The sequence below is a fragment of the Peromyscus californicus genome, unplaced genomic scaffold, assembly GCF_007827085.1.
Source record: "Peromyscus californicus insignis strain IS unplaced genomic scaffold, ASM782708v3 Scaffold_23__1_contigs__length_62951481, whole genome shotgun sequence".
Classification (NCBI taxonomy): domain Eukaryota; kingdom Metazoa; phylum Chordata; class Mammalia; order Rodentia; family Cricetidae; genus Peromyscus; species Peromyscus californicus.
This window is the reverse complement of record NW_026294534.1, coordinates 10272527-10298440: the sequence shown is the minus strand read 5'-3', so window position 1 is coordinate 10298440 and position 25914 is coordinate 10272527. Positions and strand designations below refer to the sequence as shown.

The 25914-nt window shown below is 43.8% G+C and overlaps 1 long non-coding RNA gene across 1 annotated transcript in view; it reads right to left on the bottom strand.

Moving 5' to 3' along the window:
- Nucleotides 1–25914, bottom strand: part of LOC128118923 (uncharacterized) — a 186900-nt gene that overhangs the window by 84512 nt on the left and 76474 nt on the right. The gene's annotated exons all lie outside the window — the stretch shown is intronic.

Here is a 25914-nt window from a genome sequence, read left to right as displayed (position 1 = left end):
TTAATTAAAACTGATACTAGACAGTAATTAGGTAAGGGAATAGAATAGCATTAATCTTAAAGTTAAGTAAAGCTGAATTGACTACTAGGACAAAAAATATAATTCTCCAAAATACCAAAACAAAATTTAAAAAGATAGTCAAAGATAACACATTAAAGGAACATATAATAAAATTTCAAATGCTGATAATAATTATAACACAAATCATAAAAGTGACCTAAACAAATAAATCTGTATTTAGAGACCCTTAAAATATTTACCAACAAATATGTGCAGGGTTAACATCCATATTAAGATAAAAACTTTTTAATTTGCCCCAAGAGCAAGACAAAATTATATTATAGTCAGAAGACAACTTACAAAGGTTTGTGAAAGCAAATCAAGCACAAGCAAATATGCAAGTTAGCTGAAAGAAATGAAGGGCTTCTGGAATCCTACGAAGAAGTCAGACTAAAAAGATTTAATTGTATATATAATGAAGTGCAATAATTAAATCTCTTAATCATATATATAATTCTCAAAAAATAAACTTAAAAATAAGTGAATAAATGAAACATTTAAAAGTAAAACTAAATAAGAATGCCACATTTCTATTATCAAAGCTACAACTTAGAAGGGAACTATAGCAATACAGCTATATGTACACTAATAGAGCACCGACTACCACGGAAAAAATATGTTATGCAAGGCTGTGTAGACATATATTAACTATAGTGGGCTCATGAACATGCGATTTTAAGTTCAAATAAATCATGCCCACAAAAATAACTAAAAATGCATTATATATAATACAGTATGTCTGAATAATACAGATCACAGAGCTAGTGGCAGTCAGGCTGAGAGGTTCCAACAGCTCGCCTGCTCCTGAACTTCTGTGCAAGCAACAGGCTTCTGCACAGCTCCGTCCATCAGAAGGTTCCATGCTAAGCCACGGTTGTCAGGGTTGGTGCGTCTCTAGGTATTTACACACAGCCCTTCAGCCTCTTGCCAGTTCATCCTTGTGTCTGCATTTCCTCTGTAAACCTTTGCCACACAAGAGAGGAGTGGTGACTGCCAGATGGGCTTTCAATCAGACAGAACTTGAACCTAAGTGATTCCATATTTCTTTCTATTCCTAATGACTTTTCAACTGTAGGAGAGGGTCAGTAATGCATGTACTTCATGTACTCTTTATTCCCTGAAACAACTTAATATAAGCATCTTGCAGCTTACAAATGTAGAGTGAATGGAAGTTCACCAACCACTATCCCCAAAGCCTTATTGACTAAAATACTTCCGAAATTGAAAAAATATCTCTATATGAGTTCCAACTTTGATTCTTCAGATTCAAATTCACTGGATTGTGTTTCTATTGAACAGAAATGCCTAGAGACTGCCTTTGTATTTATCTTGGGGGTTATACATTTTTAGACCTTTTAACCCCTCCTAAAGGTTTCCAGAACCTGGATTGAAGCATCTTCCGGTTAAGAGAGTTTAAATCTCTAAGAGAAAGTTCTGATGTCTGCAATGTGTCACAACATGTCCAGGTTTCACCTGATACTGGTCAGGTCAGTGCACACAAAGTATCACTCTCACCTTCCTGAATGTGATGTCCTTCTCATCCCCACTTCCCCACTTCTGAGATGCTCTCTTCACATCCTTTGTCTCACCTATGTGGCCATCCACACTGACTCCTCTTCTCCTGGGTCTCACTCCATACCCAGGACCACTGCCTGCCATCTGCAGAGCACAGAAACATGCACACTGTTCCAGAGATGCCAATAATACTGCTCATGGCTGCAAGCCCCTCTGCCTATCCCATGTGGCTTTTTTTACAAAAATAACTGGACATCTTTTTATTCCAGGGACTTGTATATTTGTCACTTGAGTTTCATGAGAATTTGGGAAGACTTGTGTGAGTTGCACACTGCAGAAAAGTAAGAGGTTTAATTCAAAAAGTGCCACAAAGATTTTCCGGCCTTCCTTTTGTCACAGCAATAGTAATTAAAGTCCTGTTGAGGTTAATAGAATCAGCTATTGTTAGCAGCCACAGTGACAGCTCTCCAGGTTCTGATTAATTGTTATTATAAAAGTTAGTCTGGCTTCCAGGCAACTTTAGCCTCAACCTCCCTTTAAATAACTCTGTGATTACGTCTTGGCATGCTTTCCCAGGATGGTCTATAATTATGTGTATAAAATGTAAGTCATCCTTATGGTCAAGTAGACAGTAGTTTAACAGTATGTGTGAGTAGGTAGAGAAGATCTCTCAGATGACTTGTCAAGGCAATTGGACTTGGAAGCACCTAGGAGACATGCTGCTGGGTTTGTCCAGCAAGGCATTTCCAGAGAAGTTTCACTAAGGAAGGAAGACAAACCATGAATGTTGGTGGTGCCAACAGGGACAATGGGACAAAGATCCCAGACTTTATAAAACTGGGGTGAGGGGAGAAAGTCAAATAAACACCCTCATTCATCTACCCCTGCTTTCTGCCTGAGGACACAACAAAACTGCTGACTTGCACTCCTCCCATCACGCTTTCCCACCACGATGGACTAGGATGACCTCAAACCATGATCCTTTCTTCCCTGCATTGTTTTGCCAGGTATTTTGTTACAGTCACAAGAACAGTGACCGGTGTGACCTTTCATTGTTTCCTGCTCTCACATCAGAAAAGCCTGTAAGATACAGGGACGTCAGTGTACACAGCCTTCCCTCAGCTGGGAGGCGAAGAGATGCATGGGCTTCTCCAAAGCACCGTGTCCCACAGGGCTCAGGCATGATCCACACAACAGCCAGGAGATAAAGGCAAAGACAGAGGACTCACAAACTTGACAAGTAGACGGCCAAGAAAGAAATGGCACTTAGAACCCGTTCACCAATTTCCCTTGATGGCAAGGACTCGGGGAATGAAGCCTCTTGCCAGTTGTACCCACCAAGCAAGTCAAGTGGGGTGTGTGGGTCTATGGCTTGTTTGGGATTTAAACAGCCCCACGAGGAGTTGAACATACCATCCTGTAGAAACTGGAATATAGACTCAGTGAGCAGTGAGTTCTCTGAAAGGCGAACCAGCGATCACTGGTGGACAGACACAGTTGAGAACCCCGAGAACACTGCAGTGGTTTGTCCCTGAGAACATGGACTCCGCAGACTTCATCCTTAGAAGAAGTCAGCAGCTGGAGAACTTGGCACAGATGGTCAAGGTACACAGACCTTAAGGACCTCATGCCACTGTATGTAATTCCTGGGGTCATTTGAAAGAAGAAAGAAATGCTACAGTTCCCACAGAGAAGCTCAAAGCACTCCTGGTTAAAATAACGTCACTGTTCCTTGTGACCTCATCCAAGATAGGCTTTAACACATCTATAAGCCAATGGCACCAAAGTTGTTGGCTACATGATGAGGTCCTACCTCTTTCTTAGACCGTCAACTGTGGTTTTTAACTTATCATCTCTTACGATTTAACTACACAACCCCATGTCCAACTGCCCAAACTTCTGCTTTAATATCTACTACATGTCTAAGAGGCATCTGTTTAAGCTGATCTGTTGTCCGGTGCTCATCGTTTTATGAACATTCAGTGGTGACCCATCTACAGCCCAAGGAGAGTTTTTAAATGCAAAAACTTTTGTCCACCACAAAACTATCTTTGCAAACTTAGAATTCAAACTACTTAAGATTAAAGAACTTTAAAATCTCATGGCTATTGTTCTATTTATTTTTAAAAATCACTCCTATTTAAAATTCAAACACTGGGTTGTTCACTGGGCCTTCTATTTGCTGGAACAAATGCTCAATTTCTTTTCCCTGAGCCTCAGAGGACATCTAAAACTCAGCAACAGATTAGAACAACAAGAACTTTGAGCACTTCATAGAAAATGATAGATAAAGCAGGAACAGTACAGTTGTGTTCTGAACACAGGGAGTTAACCACCTGGGTAAGTTCCAAAACTTCCCAGATAAAGGCAAAAGCAATTCCCTATCTCATTCTTAAGAAAGAAAAGAAAAAGCAGCCCAAGCTTTGTTCTAATTCCCAAAATACTTCTTCTTGTAACTTGGAAAATACACAACAGATTTAATATTTAGGTTTCATTAAAAAGATCTTTCTTTGTTTGGTCCCCAGTGTAAGCTTTATAAAAACAGGATTGAGACATAAAAACCAGAAAAGGCCCCTATTATACAATATTTGACAAAAATACTTATTTTGATTCCATTCAATGTGGGGTAGGAGCGTAAGAGTTTTTGTTTGTTTATTTGTTTTTGTGTTTGTATTTTGTTTTCGCATGTCAAGGAATAGATTGGGCTAGTTTTTGATGGAGCTAAACTTATTATCTTCCTCAAACAGGTCAAACCAGGAGTGTTGGCTGAGGAATGTCTGATCTTCCTGAGACCCTCAGCCTCGGAAGCAGTCAGTTTCAAACCATGAGGGTTGAAAAGAGTCCCTGAGGTGCCCTCCTCCTTAGCAGACAGATGGCACACCCACTCGCTCCATTTCATCTAAGCGTGCCTCCAATGCTATCACTGTAAGCCAAAGCCAAGTTAGAGGAAGAGTAGTTTTCATTTGAGAAGTTTGGTTTGGTTTGGTTTTGTGTTGTTTGTTCTTTGTAGAAGCAAGCATCATCATAAAGACTAAGAAAGTGGCATCACAGCTGACTGGGTCTGTGAGCAGCATCATGCTGACCCAGGCACTCACAGAGGGGCCAATCCTGCCAGGACTTAGCACTATGACCAGGACACAGTGGGGAACATGAAAAGTTGGTGTGTTCTTCAGCAGGCAATCCTCAGTACAGACTGTCCCTGCTCATGTTATTATTAAAGATGAGGGCTTTGGCTCCTCAAGCTGAGTAAAATTTCTTTCATGTGTTTCTTTTTACTCCCCAGTGTTAGAGATGAAATGCAAGACCTCATGCATGCTAGGCAACTGCTCTACCTCTGAGCTACATCCCCAACCTTCTCCTGCTTCTTAGTTTAAGTATGATTGGCATTGTTCAGGCTCAAAACCTTTAGTGGGGATTTTACTAAACATTTGTATATGTTTATATACAGAACCAAGATAAAGAGCATTTTCAGAATACCCAAAGTACTCCCATAAGTCATATCCCTACAAACACTCCTGATGTCATCTACATATTAATTTATCTTCATTCCTGTGTATTTCTCCTCAATGTATTTTCTATAAATACATTTTTGATTGGTGTCTTTAGGTTGTTACAATGTCTTGGGTTCTGTGAGGTCAAGAGTATCTTTTACATTCTTACACGTTTGATGGATGAAGCTAAACCTTCCAGTTAACTCTTCAATGCCGTTATCTATGCAGTGTTGCTGTTAAGAACCTGCGGTTAATCTGAGTCTAGTTGTTCCAGTTTACTCACATTTATTTGAAGTTGGGTATCACATCATCCAATCCTCTCGGAGCTACAGATTCCTCCACATCTTTCATCTGGACTTGAATACTCACTGCTACCAATAGAAACTGGTGGCTTGAGCAGGGACGGCAGAACAATTGTCACTTTGCATCCCAGAGTGGCACACATACTATCTTCCTACTTTGCATGGCTCCTTGTCAAGGAAAATTACTGAGTTGGAGCCCATTAAAAACCTGTTAGAATGTCAGTCAAGTATATCCCAACAGGTTTCCAGGTGGATTAGGAAAAATGTGTCTTTAGAAGTTCCAGTTAAGCTAACAAGATGTTTGTCATCCAAATCTATGCATTGAGGAATTGGGCAGTTTTACCTAATGATTCACTGTGAATTGGCTTAGAAGTTTTCAAAAGCTAGGGCCTTACTAACTATGGAGAAAATGTAAGGTTTCATGCCAGATCTATTCTAGCAAGCAAATTAACTTAAACATCTACTCTCTTCTATGGTCCCCTTTTCTAGATTAAAGTATTTATGTGGTTCTTCTGTCTATGATTGTCATTTAGAAATACAATTTGGTTTAATATAACTTAATACTAGACATTGGTTTATCTTGCAGTAATAATTCATCAACTTTGCATTGTTCTTCTAAATTCAGTTCTGGAATGATCAAATTAAAAATCTATCTTCACATGGCCTCATTCATTTATACTGTCCTCAGCCACAAGGAACCAGAGAAAATCTGTTTCTTCTCCCTGACCAATCTGCAGACAGATTGAGCACTCCACAAAGCTGCACTGAGTTCCATTCACTGTGTTCTGAATTTCCAGGTCCATCGTAACAGCCACTACCACACCCCAGAGACCAGGAGAAAATGAACACAGGCAAGTTAGTGCTCCAGGGACCTGTGGAATACAAATGATAGCTTGGAGAAAACCCCATCAAAATCATCTCAGAAGCCTCCGTCTCTAAAGGGAAACCCTGTTGGACTTTGAAGTTTAGGGAGTCTTAGGTAGCTAGCTCCATGCTGGCACAGCCAGGGCTTATAATCAACAGGAAGGACTGTGAGGGTTACTCCAAAGAACGGGATATGAATCGTATCTCTGAGTGGAGACCTGCTATTCTGAGCTTCCTAGAAGATCATAAGGTTAGTAACTAGCCAGCCAGAGGCTGTGCTATAGAATGAGGGCTTTCTATTGCCCCTTCCCAATGCATATGGGCCCATCAATCACCTGGACAGGAAAAGCTATTCAGGGGAAGCTCTCTGTCCTAGAGAATTTAGACACGGTATAAAGCCTTCTAACATGTAGATCAGCACAGTCATCTCTCATCTGCCGTTATGTTCCCCTCCTCTACAGAGTGCGCCGCTCTGCTCTGCTCACTTCGGCTGCCACTCACTCCCACCCCTTGTGAAGGCTCCACCCTCTTCCGTCATGAATTCCACCTGTCTTCTATGCAGTTTTCTATGAGTTCCAACAAAGATCAGAAGGACTGGAGAGATGAGAAATCCAGAAGAGGCGATCCAAAGAGCTCTTCAGAACACCACAGCAATGAGATGGGTCACTGGAAATCACATGACCCAGACTCAATGGGAGAGTAGACAATAAAGTAAGCTCATAGAGAGGTCCTTGGAGCACCCAAAGGCTGCACAGTTCCCATGCAAGGTGAACCCCAGGGGCTTCAGGGCATTGGCAGGAGTCTGCTTGGCTTGAAGTTAAATATGGAGACTGCTGGCTTGTCTTTAGTCAACTTGACACAAGCTGGAGTTATCTGAAGGGAGGAAAACTCAATTGAGAAAATGTCCCCATTAGATCCAGTTGTAGTCATTGATGGGGGAAGGTCTAGCCCATTTTGGGAGGTACTATCTCTGGGCTGATAGCCCTGTATTCCATCAGAAAGCAGGATGAGCAGGCCATGGGGAGCAAGCCAGTAAGCAGCACCCCTCCATGCCCTCTCCATCAGCTCTTGCCTCCAGGTTCCTGCCCTGTTTGAGTTCCTGTCCTGAGAACAGTGATATATGGAAGTGTAAGCTGAAATAAACTCTTTCCTCCCCAACTTGCTTTTTGGTCATGGTATTTCATCACAGCAATAGAAACCCCAAGACAATGCCTGTGAGGACTCAGCTGGAATCCTTGCAAAGCTAGGTCTCAGGTGGCAAAAGGGGTAGGGGACTATTTGTCTAACCTTAGCTCCCTGGAGCTCCTACAGGAACCATGAGTGTGAACCCCTCATGGGATCCTAAGAGCTACCACAAGTCTGCCAGCCAGGACATGCACCATTTAAAGCTATGTACTATGTAAGGAGTCATGTTTAGAAGACCATAGATTTCCCTTTAACAGAGAGAGTACATACACAATTGCCAAGGCAAACCCCAGCCATGAAGGTAATCCTCTTCTCCTACCAAACACAGAGTAGCCTTGTGCTTGAGATGGCTCCAACCTTGTGCACACTCTTGTTGGTCCCATCCACAGCTTAGCCCAGATGCCCCGTTCCTGTCCTTTGTCTAGCTCGCCTCAGTATTTTTCTTCTTTTACATGTTAGGCAACCCTGAATTCTAGTGGCCTGCATTTCTCTGTCAACCCCCTTGTGGACAGATGTAATCAGATCTGCTTTTGTCTCCTGGTGATCTCCAGACACTGAGCCTTGAGCCTAATGGTGAAAGGTTTTCTCCATTGAACCTTGAGTTCCAGACAGTAGAGTAGGGGCACTATGGTGGTGTGAATGAGGGGGAACTATGGTGGTGTGAATGAGGGAGGCACTATGGTGGTGTGAATGAGGGGGGGCACTATGGTGGTGTGAATGAGGGGGAACTATGGTGGTGTGAATGAGGGGACACTATGGTGGTGTAAATGAGGGGACACTATGGTGGTGTTAATGAGGGGGAACTATGGTGGTGTGAATGAGGGGACACTATGGTGGTGTTAATGAGGGGGAACTATGGTGATGTGAATGAGAGGGCACTATGGTGATGTGAATGAGGGGGCACTATGGTGGTGTGAATGAGGGGGAACTATGGTGGTGTGAATGAGGGAGGCACTATGGTGGTGTGAATGAGGGGGGCACTATGGTGGTGTGAATGAGGGGACACTATGGTGGTGTCAATGAGGGGACACTATGGTGGTGTGAATGAGGGGGAACTATGGTGGTGGGAATGAGGGGGAACTATGGTGGTGGGAATGAGGGGACACTATGGTGGTGTGAATGAGGGGACACTATGGTGGTGGGAATGAGGGGGAACTATGATGGTGTGAATGAGGGAGGCACTATGGTGGTGTGAATGAGGGAGGCACTATGGTGGTGTGAATGAGGGAGGCACTATGGTGGTGTAAATGAGGGGACACTATGGTGGTGTGAATGAGGGGACACTATGGTGGTGTGAATGAGGGGACACTATGGTGGTGTTAATGAGGGGGAACTATGGTGATGTGAATGAGGGGGCACTATGGTGATGTGAATGAGGGAGGCACTATGGTGGTGTGAATGAGGGGGCACTATGGTCGTGTGAATGAGGGAGGCACTATGGTGGTGTGAATGAGGGGACACTATGGTGGTGTGAATGAGGGGACACTATGGTGGTGTGAATGAGGGGACACTATGGTGGTGTAAATGAGGGGACACTATGGTGGTGTAAATGAGGGGACACTATGGTGGTGTGAATGAGGGAGGCACTATGGTGGTGTGAACGAGGGGACACTATGGTGGTGTGAATGAGGGGACACTATGGTGGTGTTAATGAGGGGGGCACTATGGTGATGTGAATGAGGGAGGCACTATGGTGGTGTGAATGAGGGGGCACTATGGTGGTGGGAATGAGGGGGAACTATGGTGGTGTGAATGAGGGAGGCACTATGGTGGTGTGAATGAGGGAGCACTATGGTGGTGTGAATGAGGGGACACTATGGTGGTGTGAATGAGGGGACACTATGGTGGTGTGAATGAGGGGACACTATGGTGGTGTGAATGAGGGGACACTATGGTGGTGTAAATGAGGGGACACTATGGTGGTGTGAATGAGGGAGGCACTATGGTGGTGTGAACGAGGGGACACTATGGTGGTGTGAATGAGGGGACACTATGGTGGTGTTAATGAGGGGGGCACTATGGTGATGTGAATGAGGGAGGCACTATGGTGGTGTGAATGAGGGGGCACTATGGTGGTGGGAATGAGGGGGAACTATGGTGGTGTGAATGAGGGAGGCACTATGGTGATGTGAATGAGGGAGCACTATGGTGGTGTTAATGAGGGGGAACTATGGTGGTGTGAACGAGGGGACACTATGGTGGTGTGAATGAGGGGACACTATGGTGGTGTGAATGAGGGAGGCACTATGGTGGTGTGAATGAGGGAGGCACTATGGTGGTGTGAATGAGGGGACACTATGGTGGTGTGAATGAGGGGACACTATGGTGGTGTGAATGAGGGGACACTATGGTGGTGTTAATGAGGGGGAACTATGGTGATGTGAATGAGGGGGCACTATGGTGATGTGAATGAGGGAGGCACTATGGTGGTGTAAATGAGGGGGCACTATGGTCGTGTGAATGAGGGAGGCACTATGGTGGTGTGAATGAGGGGACACTATGGTGGTGTGAATGAGGGGACACTATGGTGGTGTCAATGAGGGGACACTATGGTGGTGTAAATGAGAGGACACTATGGTGGTGTAAATGAGGGGACACTATGGTGGTGTGAATGAGGGGACACTATGGTGGTGTTAATGAGGGGGCACTATGGTGGTGTGAATGAGGGGGAACTAATGTGGTGTAAATGAGGGAGGCACTATGGTGGTGTGAATGAGGGGGCACTATGGTGGTGTGAATGAGGGGGAACTATGGTGGTGTGAATGAGGGGGAACTATGGTGGTGTAAATGAGGGAGGCACTATGGTGGTGTGAATGAGGGGGCACTATGGTCGTGTGAATGAGGGAGGCACTATGGTGGTGTGAATGAGGGGGAACTATGGTGATGTGAATGAGGGAGCACTATGGTGGTGTTAATGAGGGGGAACTATGGTGGTGTGAACGAGGGGACACTATGGTGGTGTGAATGAGGGGACACTATGGTGGTGTGAATGAGGGGACACTATGGTGGTGTGAATGAGGGAGGCACTATGGTGGTGTGAATGAGGGAGGCACTATGGTGGTGTGAATGAGGGGGAACTATGGTGGTGTGAATGAGGGGGAACTATGGTGGTGGGAATGAGGGGGAACTATGGTGGTGTGAATGAGGGAGGCACTATGGTGGTGTGAATGAGGGAGGCACTATGGTGGTGTGAATGAGGGAGGCACTATGGTGGTGTAAATGAGGGGACACTATGGTGGTGTGAATGAGGGGACACTATGGTGGTGTGAATGAGGGGACACTATGGTGGTGTTAATGAGGGGGAACTATGGTGATGTGAATGAGGGGGCACTATGGTGATGTGAATGAGGGAGGCACTATGGTGGTGTGAACGAGGGGACACTATGGTGGTGTGAATGAGGGAGGCACTATGGTGGTGTGAATGAGGGGACACTATGGTGGTGTGAATGAGGGGACACTATGGTGGTGTGAATGAGGGGACACTATGGTGGTGTAAATGAGGGGACACTATGGTGGTGTAAATGAGGGGACACTATGGTGGTGTGAATGAGGGGACACTATGGTGGTGTTAATGAGGGGGCACTATGGTGGTGTGAATGAGGGGAAACTATGGTGGTGTAAATGAGGGAGGCACTATGGTGGTGTGAATGAGGGGGCACTATGGTGGTGTGAATGAGGGGGAACTATGGTGGTGTGAATGAGGGGGAACTATGGTGGTGTAAATGAGGGAGGCACTATGGTGGTGTGAATGAGGGGGAACTATGGTGATGTGAATGAGGGAGCACTATGGTGGTGTTAATGAGGGGGAACTATGGTGGTGTGAACGAGGGGACACTATGGTGGTGTGAATGAGGGGACACTATGGTGGTGTGAATGAGGGGACACTATGGTGGTGTGAATGAGGGAGGCACTATGGTGGTGTGAATGAGGGAGGCACTATGGTGGTGTGAATGAGGGGGAACTATGGTGGTGTGAATGAGGGGGAACTATGGTGGTGGGAATGAGGGGGAACTATGGTGGTGTGAATGAGGGAGGCACTATGGTGGTGTGAATGAGGGAGGCACTATGGTGGTGTGAATGAGGGAGGCACTATGGTGGTGTAAATGAGGGGACACTATGGTGGTGTGAATGAGGGGACACTATGGTGGTGTGAATGAGGGGACACTATGGTGGTGTTAATGAGGGGGAACTATGGTGATGTGAATGAGGGGGCACTATGGTGATGTGAATGAGGGAGGCACTATGGTGGTGTGAACGAGGGGACACTATGGTGGTGTGAATGAGGGGACACTATGGTGGTGTTAATGAGGGGGAACTATGGTGATGTGAATGAGAGGGCACTATGGTGATGTGAATGAGGGGGCACTATGGTGGTGTGAATGAGGGGGAACTATGGTGGTGTGAATGAGGGAGGCACTATGGTGTTGTGAATGAGGGGGGCACTATGGTGGTGTGAATGAGGGGGCACTATGGTGGTGGGAATGAGGGGGAACTATGGTGGTGTGAATGAGGGGGAACTATGGTGGTGGGAATGAGGGGGAACTATGGTGGTGTAAATGAGGGAGGCACTATGGTGGTGTGAATGAGGGGGGCACTATGGTGGTGTGAATGAGGGGGCACTATGGTGGTGGGAATGAGGGGGAACTATGGTGGTGTGAATGAGGGGACACTATGGTGGTGTTAATGAGGGGGAACTATGGTGATGTGAATGAGGGGGCACTATGGTGATGTGAATGAGGGAGGCACTATGGTGGTGTGAATGAGGGGACACTATGGTGGTGTGAATGAGGGGACACTATGGTGGTGTGAATGAGGGGACACTATGGTGGTGTAAATGAGGGGACACTATGGTGGTGTAAATGAGGGGACACTATGGTGGTGTGAATGAGGGGACACTATGGTGGTGTTAATGAGGGGGCACTATGGTGGTGTGAATGAGGGGGAACTATGGTGGTGTAAATGAGGGAGGCACTATAGTGGTGTGAATGAGGGGGCACTATGGTGGTGTGAATGAGGGGGAACTATGGTGGTGTGAATGAGGGGGAACTATGGTGGTGTAAATGAGGGAGGCACTATGGTGGTGTGAATTAGGGGGCACTATGGTCGTGTGAATGAGGGAGGCACTATGGTGGTGTGAATGAGGGGGAACTATGGTGATGTGAATGAGGGAGCACTATGGTGGTGTTCATGAGGGGGAACTATGGTGGTGTGAACGAGGGGACACTATGGTGGTGTGAATGAGGGGACACTATGGTGGTGTGAATGAGGGGACACTATGGTGGTGTGAATGAGGGGGCACTATGGTGATGTGAATGAGGGGGGGCACTATGGTGGTGTGAAGAGGAGGAATTATGGTGGTGTTAATGAAGGGGAACTATGGTGGTGTGAATGACTGGGTGGCCCCAGGTTGACAGAGAGTAACAAAGATGAGTACTGAGTTGTTGTATATACTTTTTAAAACACTAGTATTTTCCCTGTAGAGGTTAAAGTTTTGGAAAATAATACTTCACATATTCACATCTCCAGTCCTGTGGACTGTAGAGCCAGCCAACCACAGAGGTGGCATGAGGGGAACCCACTGCTTCCTCTCCTGGAAGATGGGAGACATCAAAAGCCTAAACCCATCCTTAACTCTTCCAGATGAAATGCTGGTCAGGTTTGGTTCTATCTAAATAAAAATGCTCCACACTACTATCAACCCAAATTACTTGGAGGAATTTGCTTCGGCATCTACAAACCTCAATTATGAGGTAAGAAGATTAGCTTCACTGCAGAGGCAATTAAGTGTGAGTGTCTTGTGAGTTTTCAGTTCAAATCTTTGAAAGTTGTTGGATGCTCACAGTAGCAAGAGATTCACCCCTCCGTCACTGTGCCAGGTGCAGGCCCTCCAATGCCTGCATCTGTCATGCTAGGAAAGCCTGCTTGAGCTCACAGAGATGAGCCATTCAAATGAGCCAAGCACTAAGCCTGGCAGTGTGCTCTCCATGCTCTAAGGTGTTCGTGTTATCCATGAAAGGAGAGAAGGAAGAAGCTGTCCAGCACAGTGTGGTGGAGGACAATGATGTATAGGACACCATGGATTTAAATGGCTCTGGGCCACTGTGTGGGCAGGGGACCATTGTGTGTCCCAAGGACCAGTCTCTAGCCAGGGACTTTATGCCTAGCAATGACATGTCTAGAAAAGGGAAGTAGGTGGTAATTTTTTTCTCTGCCTCATCGGGTGTCCTACCTGCTGGTGTAATTCAGAGGGCAGAAGCCACACAGAGCAAAACCCCTGAGGATCCTACCCATAGATTCCACAGTGTTACCAACCCCCGGAGCCATAGTCTGAGCATGCTCAGAGCTCACTGGTGAGCTTTGTGTCCAAGGATGGAGTTGTCTGCACAGGCATCAAATCAGAGGCACCCTGCTGAGAGAGCAGTCAGAACCTTAACACTCAGCCCAGTACTGCCTCAAGTAAGATATATCACAGAGTACTATCAGAAGTACTCTCCTGTAGCAAGAGGAGCAGACCAAAAGGGTAAGTCTATAGGTGTGGACTATACCTTCCCATTTTCTTTGTTCAGTCTTAACTATTGGAAAGGGGTATCTAGAATAGGAGTGACTTATTAGTTCCTTCACCCTTTGTTCACACAATGGCCTGTTGATCTCCAACTTGGTAAGAAACTCCATGAGAGCAAGAGGGGACACAGTGAGCAGAAAACTCCTGGCCACACAGGGCCTAAAGGCCTTTACATAGAGGAAAGTGGTGGACACACACACATATACATACATACACTTATATACATACACACACACTTATAAACATACACACACATACTCATACACATACACACATACAGATACACATTCATACACACACTCAGACACATACACACATACAGACACATACTTATACACATACATACACACATACACATACACATATACATACATACTCATACACATGCACACACACATACAAACATTCATATACACACTCAGACATATACATACAGACACACACTCATACACATACATACACACACACCCATGCACACACAGGCAAGCTCTCTAAATTCAGGTGAATATAATGCAAATATCAAAAGTACTTCAGACAAGCTTTCTGTAAGAGTTAGCCCATCTATCATAGAAGACTAGTTATTAATCTGTATTTCTTAATTATCCATTACAATTTAAATGAGTTACATAAACATAATACTTTAAACAAGTGTAGAAATATATATATAGTATAACGAAATCAACTCTAAATTTGTATCAATGAACTAAAATCCATAGCAGTGTAAAACATTTTTAAATAAGTTTTACTATTTATCCTATCATATTTATATCCCCTTTTCTTCTTTAGAAAGAGATTGCATTTATAATCAACCTGCTTTAAATAAAAATAAACATCATAAACAATATTTTGGGAATTTGAGTGTAGCTTCTCATACTACTTCCTGCTGGATAAGGGTGCTGGCAATCTAATGTGGATCCCAAGAAAATTAAGAATTATGGTCAAGTTCTGACTGGAGTAGTCTGTGACGCTAGTCTTCTATGTTAGTCGAACTTACAGTCATGTTAAGTTTTCTAGGTATACATAAATATAATTCAAATAGGTATTCTTCACTTCAAAGACCCACAGAATATGGCATTTAAAGTGTTTTTAAAAACTTAGACTTTCTGGATAGTGGGACACCTCTGATCCTGGCAGGACCAATTTACTTTAGAGAGGAGGATGGGCATCGAAGACACTCTATATGGAGTTTATCTTATTCTTAGCAAAAATAGCCATCTAGGCAAGAAAATGTACTTGCCTGGACTGCTGATAAAATGTTGCATCTACTGGGCATGCAGGACACACAGGAAGGTATATTTTTTAATAATAATAATAATAATAATAATAATAATAATAATAATAATAATAATAAAAAGAGTTAGCCCATCAAGGAAGAGTAGGGTTTATCTGGCTTGGTAGGCAAGGCCTTTCCCACTGAGATCTATTCCCAGCCCCAATGGAAAAGAGCTAAAGAAAACTAACAGTTCTCTTAAGTTAATAAACTTAAAGAAAAGAGAATTGGGGAAATGATTCTTAAATGTAAAGGTCTATGAAAACTCCAAATCCTTCAACAAATACTTCTAGCATGTACCCCGAAGCCAATGGGTCTTCAAAGGCCTCAGGGCCACTTACCTAATCAGCCACCAAGCGCTTGCACGCACTAGCCACTTCTTCTCTCCAACCTTATCAGAAGCCACTCTAGGGACATTTTTGCCCTAGCAGCCAGAGTAGATTTCTCAGAGGTAAAATCCACCACATACCTTCCTCTGCTCAAAACCCTTCCATGACAGCCCATCACATTTAGAACTTCAGAGAATAAGATCATCTTTCAATTGCTTACAAAGTCCAAACAGTACCAGCAATGGAAATGGGGGCAGAGAAAGGTCTTTAGTTAACAATGGTCCAGGAGACACATAGAGAAAGTAGACAGAAGCAGACAGAATTAATAACATATTTTGTCTAAGCCAATGATTCTAAAGCATAATCATATGTAAAATACATTGAGATTATTTTACATTTTACTGTGCACTCAATTCCCCTGATTCTCATACATACCCCAAAAAGAGCACCATCTGCACGTCGCATGTAAATTGTTTTTAATTATGCATCCACAGTGTGGGAGAAAGTCATGGGTCAGACAGCTTAAAATAAAGTGCTCTTCCACAGCCACCAACCTGTACAATTAAAATTCTAAGAAAGCATGTACTGGCTCAAAGCATGGCTTCCTTTGACCAGTTCACACCCTTGAGTTATAGACATAACCATGAAAGAAGGAAGACGCTTAATTGTGTGAGGTAGGGAAGGTGTCTATTCCTACCATAAGGTAATAAATAATAAATAAATGCAAATTAGAAAACATTACTTTTGAAAAAGTTTTCTCTGCTTAAAAGGGCATCTCAGAGTAGAAAAATAATGTAAAGGAAGAAGGGGGCACAAAAAAATGTCAGCTTTTAAATTTGAGAGAAATACTTAAGCCAATCACAGATGATAAATAGGAATAGAGGAGTACACATAGAGGTGAATAAATGTGCCTACATAGTCACTTACCAACTTATCACCTAGATTATCTGGGTAATGAGACAGATATGGAAATAGATGTTGATGTATAGATATGAATTATACCAGCAAAGAGACACAAGTCAACATGCTCTCCCGCACCAGCCAGGAGATGATCAATGATGAACTCCAGTTAACTCAAGTGAGCTCCTCAGGCCAGGGAGGCAGCTCATGGTCTCAAACACAGGAGAAGTCATTGGTCTTGCCTCATACCTACACCAGAAGAGCATTTGTGCTGCAGAGCCTACAAGGACCCAAGATAGGGATGGAATTGTAACATATATGGTTCCTGTCTTCATCTTTAAGACTGAGGGTTGGATGTCAGGAATGTTGAACTCCAATGACCCCTGTGAGATGGTGACCTGCACCAATGGGAAGAGAGAAGGCCACTCACACCATCAGAGAGGAAGGACACAGTCATAGCCTTGGAGAAGAGGCCAATAGAACACAAGAGTTTACAGTGCTCAGAAAACACTAAAGGCTGGGACCCTGAACTGAGACCTAAACCTAGGGTAGCAACTCACAGAACACAAATTAAAGGGATACAGAAGGATCACCAACTGCTCTGGGGAGCACAAGTCCCTGAGACTCACTGGGAGCAAACTCTTCTATCCAAACAAAACAAGACAATGACTCCAACTCCCATGTTAGCATCAAACTAGATGCCTGGGGAACCCTGAAGGAGACACTCTGAAGAAATGTCCTCACCAACCCTGTTCTTTCCTGGCATGGAGACATTAGTTTGTTCTTGTGAGGCATACAGACATTAGCTGAAAGAATCAAACTTCTCAAGATTGCTAGCCAGAGGGGCTTTCGCTTTTGTGCTACTGCAAATGATAACTGAGAATGAGTAATTTATGAACAACAGAAATGTGTTTCCTCCAGTCCTGGAGTCTGGAAGTCCAAGATTGAGGAGCCATCCTTGACAAGGGCCTTCTCACTGCATCATCTCCAGAGGGAAAGAGAAAGATGCATCCTTCCATATGAAGCCCACTTGTGTGATAATATGGAACAGCTTCAGTCCATTCAGCAGGAAGAGGCTTCTAGTGGCGTTGCTACTCAACGTCATTGCCTTAAGGATTAAGCTTCCAATACACAGACACCATAACAGTAGCCTTATCAAAATAAGAGCTGAATTCCATGTACAAGGAAGTCTTTAAAGGCTCCTGGGAAATATGAAGGAAAAGCAAAGAAGAAATGCTAGTGGTGGATGGGGACATCAAGACATGAGAGACGGCCTTGGTCAATCCTAATCTGGGAATATGAAGTACCTCCAGGATAAAAGAAAAGTATATAATTAAAGAGAGCTGTAAACTGTATTTAAAATAGCTACAACTACCTACTAAATGATTTACAATGGATTTAACATCTTGGGCACTCAAACACACTTTCAAATAATCATGAGGCCATGGTAACATGAAAGTTCAAGCAATGTTTACCATGAGACTTTGATATATGCATGCTGTTACAGTTGGACTTGTGTGTTCAAGGCTTGGTTGCCAGGTAGAACACTTTTTAGGATATGAGTTGCAAAGACTGTGGTATGGTGGCTTCCCTCAACTAAATCTATGATAACTTGACAGCAATACTGGGAGGTGGTAGATGCATAGGACATGGGGCTTAGTTGAACAAAGTAGGTCGCCAGGTAGTTTGCCCCGTCCTTGCTCCTTGGCTGCCGTAGTAGTGGGTGACTTCTGCTGTCAATCTCCAGGTGCAATAATGTTCTACATTACCACAGACACAAAGCAATCAAATCGAACAACCTCAGGCTGAAACTTCTAAACCTGCAAGCCAAAATAAATCTTCCCCCTCCCTAAAATATTTCTCTTAGCCAGGTAACAGTGGCGCACACCTTTAATCCCAGCAGAGCCATGCAGATCTCTGTGAGTTTGAGGCCAGCCTGGTCTACAGAGCAAGATCCAGGAAATCTTGTCTCAAAAAAAAATATTTCTCTTAGACATTTGTCACAGAGGCAAAAGTTGGCTAGCATATATACACTATAAAATTACTACCAGTCACCCCACATGGTTAACTTTGTTGAGTGTACAGTGAGAACCTATAAAGTCTATTCTCTTAGCAACTTCATGTGTAGATCACTGCTAGCTATAAGAACTGTGTTCTACATTGGTTATCAAAACTTATAGCAGACTCGAAAAACCAAAAAAAAAAAAACTTATAGCAGAAAGTCTGTGCCCTTTGATAAAAATCTACCCACTCTCCATGCCTGTCCCAGCCTCTGGCAACATCATTCTGCACTCTATCTGTGTGAAATCAATATATTTAGAGTCTATATTGTTGCATGACATCAGGGGAGAAATGGAAGATTAATATCAGCCTTCAAATAGGAACAAAAGCAACAGCCCAAACAATGATGCTTCCAAGTTCATCCTGATGAATGAAATACATTTATTAGGGTGCTTTCCCAGTGGTAGGAGAGACCAAAGACGACCATTTATCCTGAGGTTGCCAATCCCTCTGCTAATCAAGGTCTCATTTCATTTGACTCTAAATGTACAGAAGAACTGATACAAACTGGGTTCAAGGTGTCACCTGGGGCTAAGGTAGTGGAGGTAAAAAAAAAAAAACTCACACAACATAATGCACAGGAGAAAGTTTGACATGAACTGTATTTGTGCTCTTAGGAGGGATCCTGTTGGTCTCAGGAAGCACTCTCCAGATGTGGGAAGGCAGGCTTGCTTTACTGCAGCCTGGCACACAGAACAGCTGAGTGGCGACTTCCTGAAAGTTGAAGTTAATCTGGCAAGGACATGTAGGGCTAATCTCATCACACACACGTAAGTGAGGTCATAGAGAATCTGTCCTCTGAGTTTTAGCACATTGTCAAATGCCAAGACTCCCTCTATTTTAAGAATAAACCATATTATAACCTATTATGTATATACAATAATTTTTATTCTATTCTGGGGAATCAAGACTTACACATTGGCCCTGCTACACAAAGCCAGATCACCAAGGTATACCTGGAGACACAGTATATTTCTTTTTCATCCATCTACTAATGAACACTGGTTAACCCCGTGTCTTGGTTTCTGTGAGTAATGCTGCAAGAACATGGAGTGCAGACATCTCTTCAGCAAATTGACTTAATTTCCATTGGGTATATTCCCAGAAGTTAGGAAATTGTGTCACATGGTAGCTCTATTTTTAATTTGCTGTGGAAGCTTCATACTGCTTTCCATAATGGCCACAGTGATTTATATTCCCACCAACAGTGTAAGAGGACTCCTTGTCCTCCACATCCTAGATATCCATTATCTCTTACTATTTTATGAGCATTCCCTTAAGATTTAAGAGTGGGCATTTAGCTCCATGTAGGGATATGTAAGAAGCCTAAGAAGCCCCTCAGAAGATAGGGTCTCACTGACAGCACCCTATCAAGCTGATGACAGTATAGTGGTCAGTATATGTCTCCTGCTGCACTGTACCCCCAGCTTCTCCAGCAGAGTTTCTGAACAGATATTGGATGAGAGCACAAGACCCATTTCTCCTACAGTTGCAGGAGTGGCTTCATTTCTACCCTAACTGCAGTGCAGTAAAACCATGCACTCTGCCTCTGACACACACACACACACACACACACACACACACACACACACACACACGCATACTCACACGCACACACACATCACAGGCCAGTTGATACAGTTGATAGAGTTTTGTGCTGTTGGCTGATAGCTAGAAGGAGACAGTATTGGGGAAAGCGATAGAGTACTTTAGGGGTAGGGACAGACCTCCTGGTAGTGAGCGACTCTGCAGCTCTCTCAATTAGGAGCATTTCACAGTGGGCTCTGCCTTAGTGGCAGTTTCCTGAACAGCTCCTGTGAGTTTAGCATAGTTTGGGTAAGAAGACACAATACACAAGCAGCATTCAGCCAATATCTGGGTCAGTGCAAATGGTTGTGAGAAAAGTCTGAGCTGAGTAGCATAGCAGCTTTGGTAGGAAGAGGGATGCATATTGGATGATCAGACACCAAGACCCAGAACTGTGTCGAAGGAGTGGAAGCAGTGGGTCCATCTCCAAAGGTTCAGTGACAGGCCCATGTCCAGACCTGGGGACTAGAAAGTGATGGTTCACATGGCAGAGCTCCCCCACTCAGCACAACCTTTCCTAAACTGAACTAATAGCATCCTTGCTCTCCCATAATGAGAAAAATACATCCCTGAAAGTTTTCCTATGTGCAAAGATGTTTTGCCTTTAACTGTTTCCAAGGGGTGTACAGTTTAATAATTGCTTCTACTCTGGTTCTTATGTAGCTAGAGGAAGCAGGGTCTTAAGAACACAAAGCCAGCTTTTGAGCCCCCCCCTGGACAAAATGCAAGTGGCACACTGCAAGGGACCCCTCACAGACTGACACTTTGTGTAGGTTAATATGCTTCTGATACAACCAAAGGATTCCCAGAGAATGAGAACTGTGGAGTTGCATGATATTCCAAGGAAAACCCAAAGGGCGAATATCTACGCATTAGGAGACCAATGGCTGAACTTAGTTGTCCACCTGACTATGTCAAAATCAACTAAAACCCAAGCTGTTGGGCACCCCTGTGAGGGGTTTTCTTAATCAGATTGAAGCAGGAAGATCCACCCTAAATCTGGTCCACACCTTCCAGTGGCAGCCCACATAAAGAGACATGGAAGGAGAAAGTTTTTGCTCTTTGCCTGCTTTCCTCACTCTCACTGGCAAGTTCATCTACCCTGCTGCTGAAATTGGTATTAAATCCAACTTCTTCAATATTCTAACATAGACTGTAAACTAGCAACCCTCCAGGAATCGTCTAGACTCAAGAACCAGCCTGGAACTTCAGAGACATCCAACCTCACGGATGGAACAATTACAAGATTCCCAGCCTTTCTGTCATGATATATCCATTATTGGATTACCCAGACCACATCCTGTAAGTCAATCTAACAAATCTCATATACATATAATATACATTATATGTTGTTGTACAAGAATATACATTATATATGTGTGTGTCTATATATATTTGTTCTATAAGTTCTGTTCCCTTCAGAGAATCCTACTATGGAGACTAGGTTCAGAAAAATGGAAATTTAAGTATAAGAGATGCATGGGATGATCAAATAAGCTCTGAACATCAGCCAAAGGAATGTGGAGGAGGCTTGTAAGAGAAGTGTTGATATCGTGAGTCATTTAATCCAGAAAAGCAGCTTGGTGAAAATTATAACCAAACAGAAAGATACGATTACTACTGTCTAGGAAACAGCCCTCACCACCTGTGGGGTCTGCTGTGCCCATTGGTAGACTTCCAGCCTCCAGAAGTGAGAGAACTATCTATGGTGTCATGTCAGAATGAGTGGGTCAGGACAATTCTAATCTTACTTGTCTCTAGTCTCAAAACATAATGAGAAACAGGGCTAACTTTATGAGCATGAATATATGTAATTTTAATTAGATGCATGAATTTAAATGTAACCAAATTTATCAAATTTAATACACCCAATGCTTATTTCTATGGCAAAATTTCACAAACCTAGAAATCCATAGACAATTATGACTTGCCTACATATGTAATAAGAAGATGAAATCAATTGAATTTCCTCATGCAGCTTACAGGAAGTGAAAATCAACTCCTACTTTTGGCACCAAAAATACAATGAAATTGCCCAATGCTTATAACCTTGGCAGAGGGGTAGGTGAGATGGCTCAGAGGATAAAAACACTTACCCATGCAAGCCTGAAGATCTGAGATGGATCCCCAGAATCCATGGTGGAAGGAGAGAACCAATTCCCAAAAGTTGTCTTTGGACCCTCCATACACATTGTATATGTGTGCCTGAATTCACACATATACAATATATACACACACACACTCACACAAAAACAACAACAGCAGCAGCAGCAACAACAACAACAACAATAATAATAAAGGCTGATAAAATTGCTAAATTAAACAATAATAAGCTGCTGTTAAAAAACAACATGCTATGTTTTCTCAACTTACTTGGGAACTATGTATAAAACTTTATCTCATATGGAAAAGAAATGGAGTTAAGTTTAGGCCCAAGTAATTATAAGGTTTCTCATCTAAAGAAGGAATCAAGGGCTCTGTGATGTTTAAGGCTTTTTCTTGGGCTGAACACTCACGTATATGCAAAGCGTCCACCATTACGGCATCGATAGTTATTCAGTAGAGATAAAATCTCTGCCCATGATGATCTCAAACACCTAAGGAGTTAAGAACCACCAGCATAGTAGAAATAATTTATTCTTTTAAACAGATGTGCCCATATCAACATGTGTGAAGTGTGTGTGTGTGTGCTGTGAGCACCTGTATGCATGTGCAGGACATGTATGCACATACAATACTGAAGGGACCAACCTCTTGAGTTCTCTCAACCTGGGTCATCTAAGGGAAAGCCTTTCTTGCTCTCCTGCTATGGAAATGCAGACTGCCTCCATTGCCGACATACATTCCAGTCAGCCTGGGCCTTTCCATACCAAAAGATGCTTCCTTCTCTGCCCTGAAGGAACTGGCTCTTCACACCTGCTCTCCAGCCTCTGATACATCTTTTTTCCCAGTGTCTGTGTCTGCAGGTGAACTGTTAATTCCTGGAATTCATGATCTGGTTTTCTTCTTGGCCACACTTGAGGCCCCCATTGTCATGACGACATGGACAGGGTACAGAGAGTGTCCCTGTGTGCCTAGCTCATGAGCAGCTCACATTCAGATCTGGCTTTGTGCTGGTTACCTCTCACAGGAGCCCTGCGCACAGGCGCCACTTCAGCAGGTGTGAACACAGGGAGTGAGCAGCATAGTCAAGAAGTAGAAGGCTCCTGCTCCGCTTTGCTGTACGGATCAACTGCAGATCCAAGAAGCGATTAGAGCCCAAGGCTTCTCGGTGATTTATGTACTTAATTAAAGGCTCATAAGAACTCATTAAGGAGTTACATAAATCGTCTTTATTCCCTACATCTGGATTATTTACACTTACAGACTCGTATTTATGGAAGAAAATAGAACCATTCCATCACATTTTCAAACCACAGTCAAGACACGTGTTTGAGAGCTGCTGATGGGAATATTACATTAACTTCTAAGCAAATGGAACTTGATCAATGTAATCTATGTGCTGTGTGTATATCCCAAGCATCTTAGGATGCCACAGACTGAATGCCAAAGGATGGGGCCCATGCCTCCTCTCTGGAGGTGGTCACTCACACTTCCTTCTGTAAAATGATGAGCCTGGTACTGAGCTGAAATGGTCCATGCTGACTGACACTTATGAACACAAAAGCATTGTGCCTGCTTAAAATATTTCCCTTCTTAGTAAGAAATGAAGTCACAACTAGGTCTCTTCTACAGTTTTAAAGTGATTACTTAGAAGCTTCCATGTAAACGGTACTTGTAATAAACCACATGCCACTCTATTTCATGTTTGAGAACTCTCTTTATGCATGGAAGGTGCTTACCTTCAAAGTGGTGATAAATATATGTATGAGTTTGTTTTTTTTCTCCAGAAAACAGTTAATATCCTTGTATTGCCAGGGACCATGCTAACCACAGCTTCAGCCCACACCCACGAGCAAGCCCCTATGCCAACTGACTATCTGCAGTCCTGGGGCAGGATGGGTGTAGCTGAAGGCATCTCTCCTCTGGAGTCTATAGAAGTGGCTTTGAGATCTTGCTCCGGACTTCCCTTTTGGAAAACTGGTGAGTACCCTTCCTTGCCCCAGACCCCATCCCTGGGCACCAGCCACTCCAGGGAAGACCTGCCCAACTTGGCCCCAGGTTCTGGCCACCGGGCAGGTTCCCTGCTAGCCCCACCGGGAAGGATCCCCTTCTCCAAGACCCCTGGCAGACCCTGCAGTCTCCACGCCCTGCCCCCACTCCCATCCCCCTGAGCCCCAAGCCTCTTCCTGAGACTTAGAGGCTGGCCCCCAGCTCCCATCTTGCTCCGGACTTCCCTTTTGGAAAACTGGTGAGTGCCCTTCCTTGCCCTGGACCCCATCCCTGGGCACCAGCCACTCCAGGGAAGACCTGCCCAACTTGGCCCCAGGTTCTGGCCACCGGGCAGGTTCCCTGCTGCCCCACCGGGAAGGATCCCCTTCTCCAAGACCCCTGGCAGACCCTGCAGTCTCCACGCCCTGCCCCCACTCCCATCCGCCTGAGCCCCAAGCCTCTTCCTGAGACTTAGAGGCCGGCCCCCAGCTCCCATCTTGCTCCGGACTTCCCTTTTGGAACACTGGTCTGGCTGAACCAAGTGTGCGGATAAGGCCAGTAACGAAGCACAAGGAGATGGGCAGACGTCAAGGCAGAAACATATACAACAAAATGAATAGCAATACAGCATCACCAGGCCCTAGCCCTCCTCCAACACCTAGACCTGAACATCAGAAATTGGAAGAAGCAGAAGAAAACAGCCTTATGAATGACATCATGAAGAAGCTAGAGGCTTGTGTAGAGGAAAAGACAAAAAAATGTGAAGAACGCTGTAAACAACTAGAGGAAAGGGCAAACAAATTAGAAGAAATCAATAAAGTCCTGGAAGAAAACAATAAAATACTGAGAGAAAATCAAGAAAAATCAATGAAACAAATGAAGGAAACAGTCCAAGACCTGAAAAGGGAAATAGAAAAAATGAAGAAGACACAAACAGAGGGAATGCTGGAAATAGAAAATCTGAGAAAACGATTGGGAACTTCAGATGCAAGTATAATCAACAGAATGCAAGAGATGGAAGAGAGGATCTCTAGCGTTGAAGATACAGTAGAAGAAATACATTCATCAGTCAAAGAAAACACTAAAGCCAACAAAGTCATGAACCAAAATGTCCAAGAAATTTGGGACACCATGAAAAGACCAAACCTAAGAATAATAGGGGTCGAAGAAGGAGAAGAATACCAACTCAAGGGCACAGAAAATATATTCAACAAGATCATAGAAGAAAACTTTCCCAACTTAAAGAAGGAAATGCCTATGAAGATACAAGAAGCTTATAGAACACCAAACAGACTAGACCCCCAAAAAAAGTCCCCTCGCCACATAATAGTTAAACAACTAAACGTACAGAATAAAGAAAGAATATTAAGAGCAGCAAAGGAAAAAGGCCAAGTGACATATAAAGGCAAACCCATCAGAATAACACCCGATTTCTCAATGGAGACTTTGAAAGCCAGAAGAACCTGGACAGATGTAATGCAGACACTAAGAGACCATGGATGTCAGCCTAGACTAATATACCCAGCAAAACTTTCAATCACCATAGATGGAGTGAACAAGACATTCCATGACAAAGCCAGATTTAAACAATACTTATCCACAAACCCAGCCCTACAGAAAGCACTAGAAGGAAAATTCCAACCTAAGGAAGTCAGATACACCCTCGAAAACACAGGCAACAGATAAAGCCACAGCA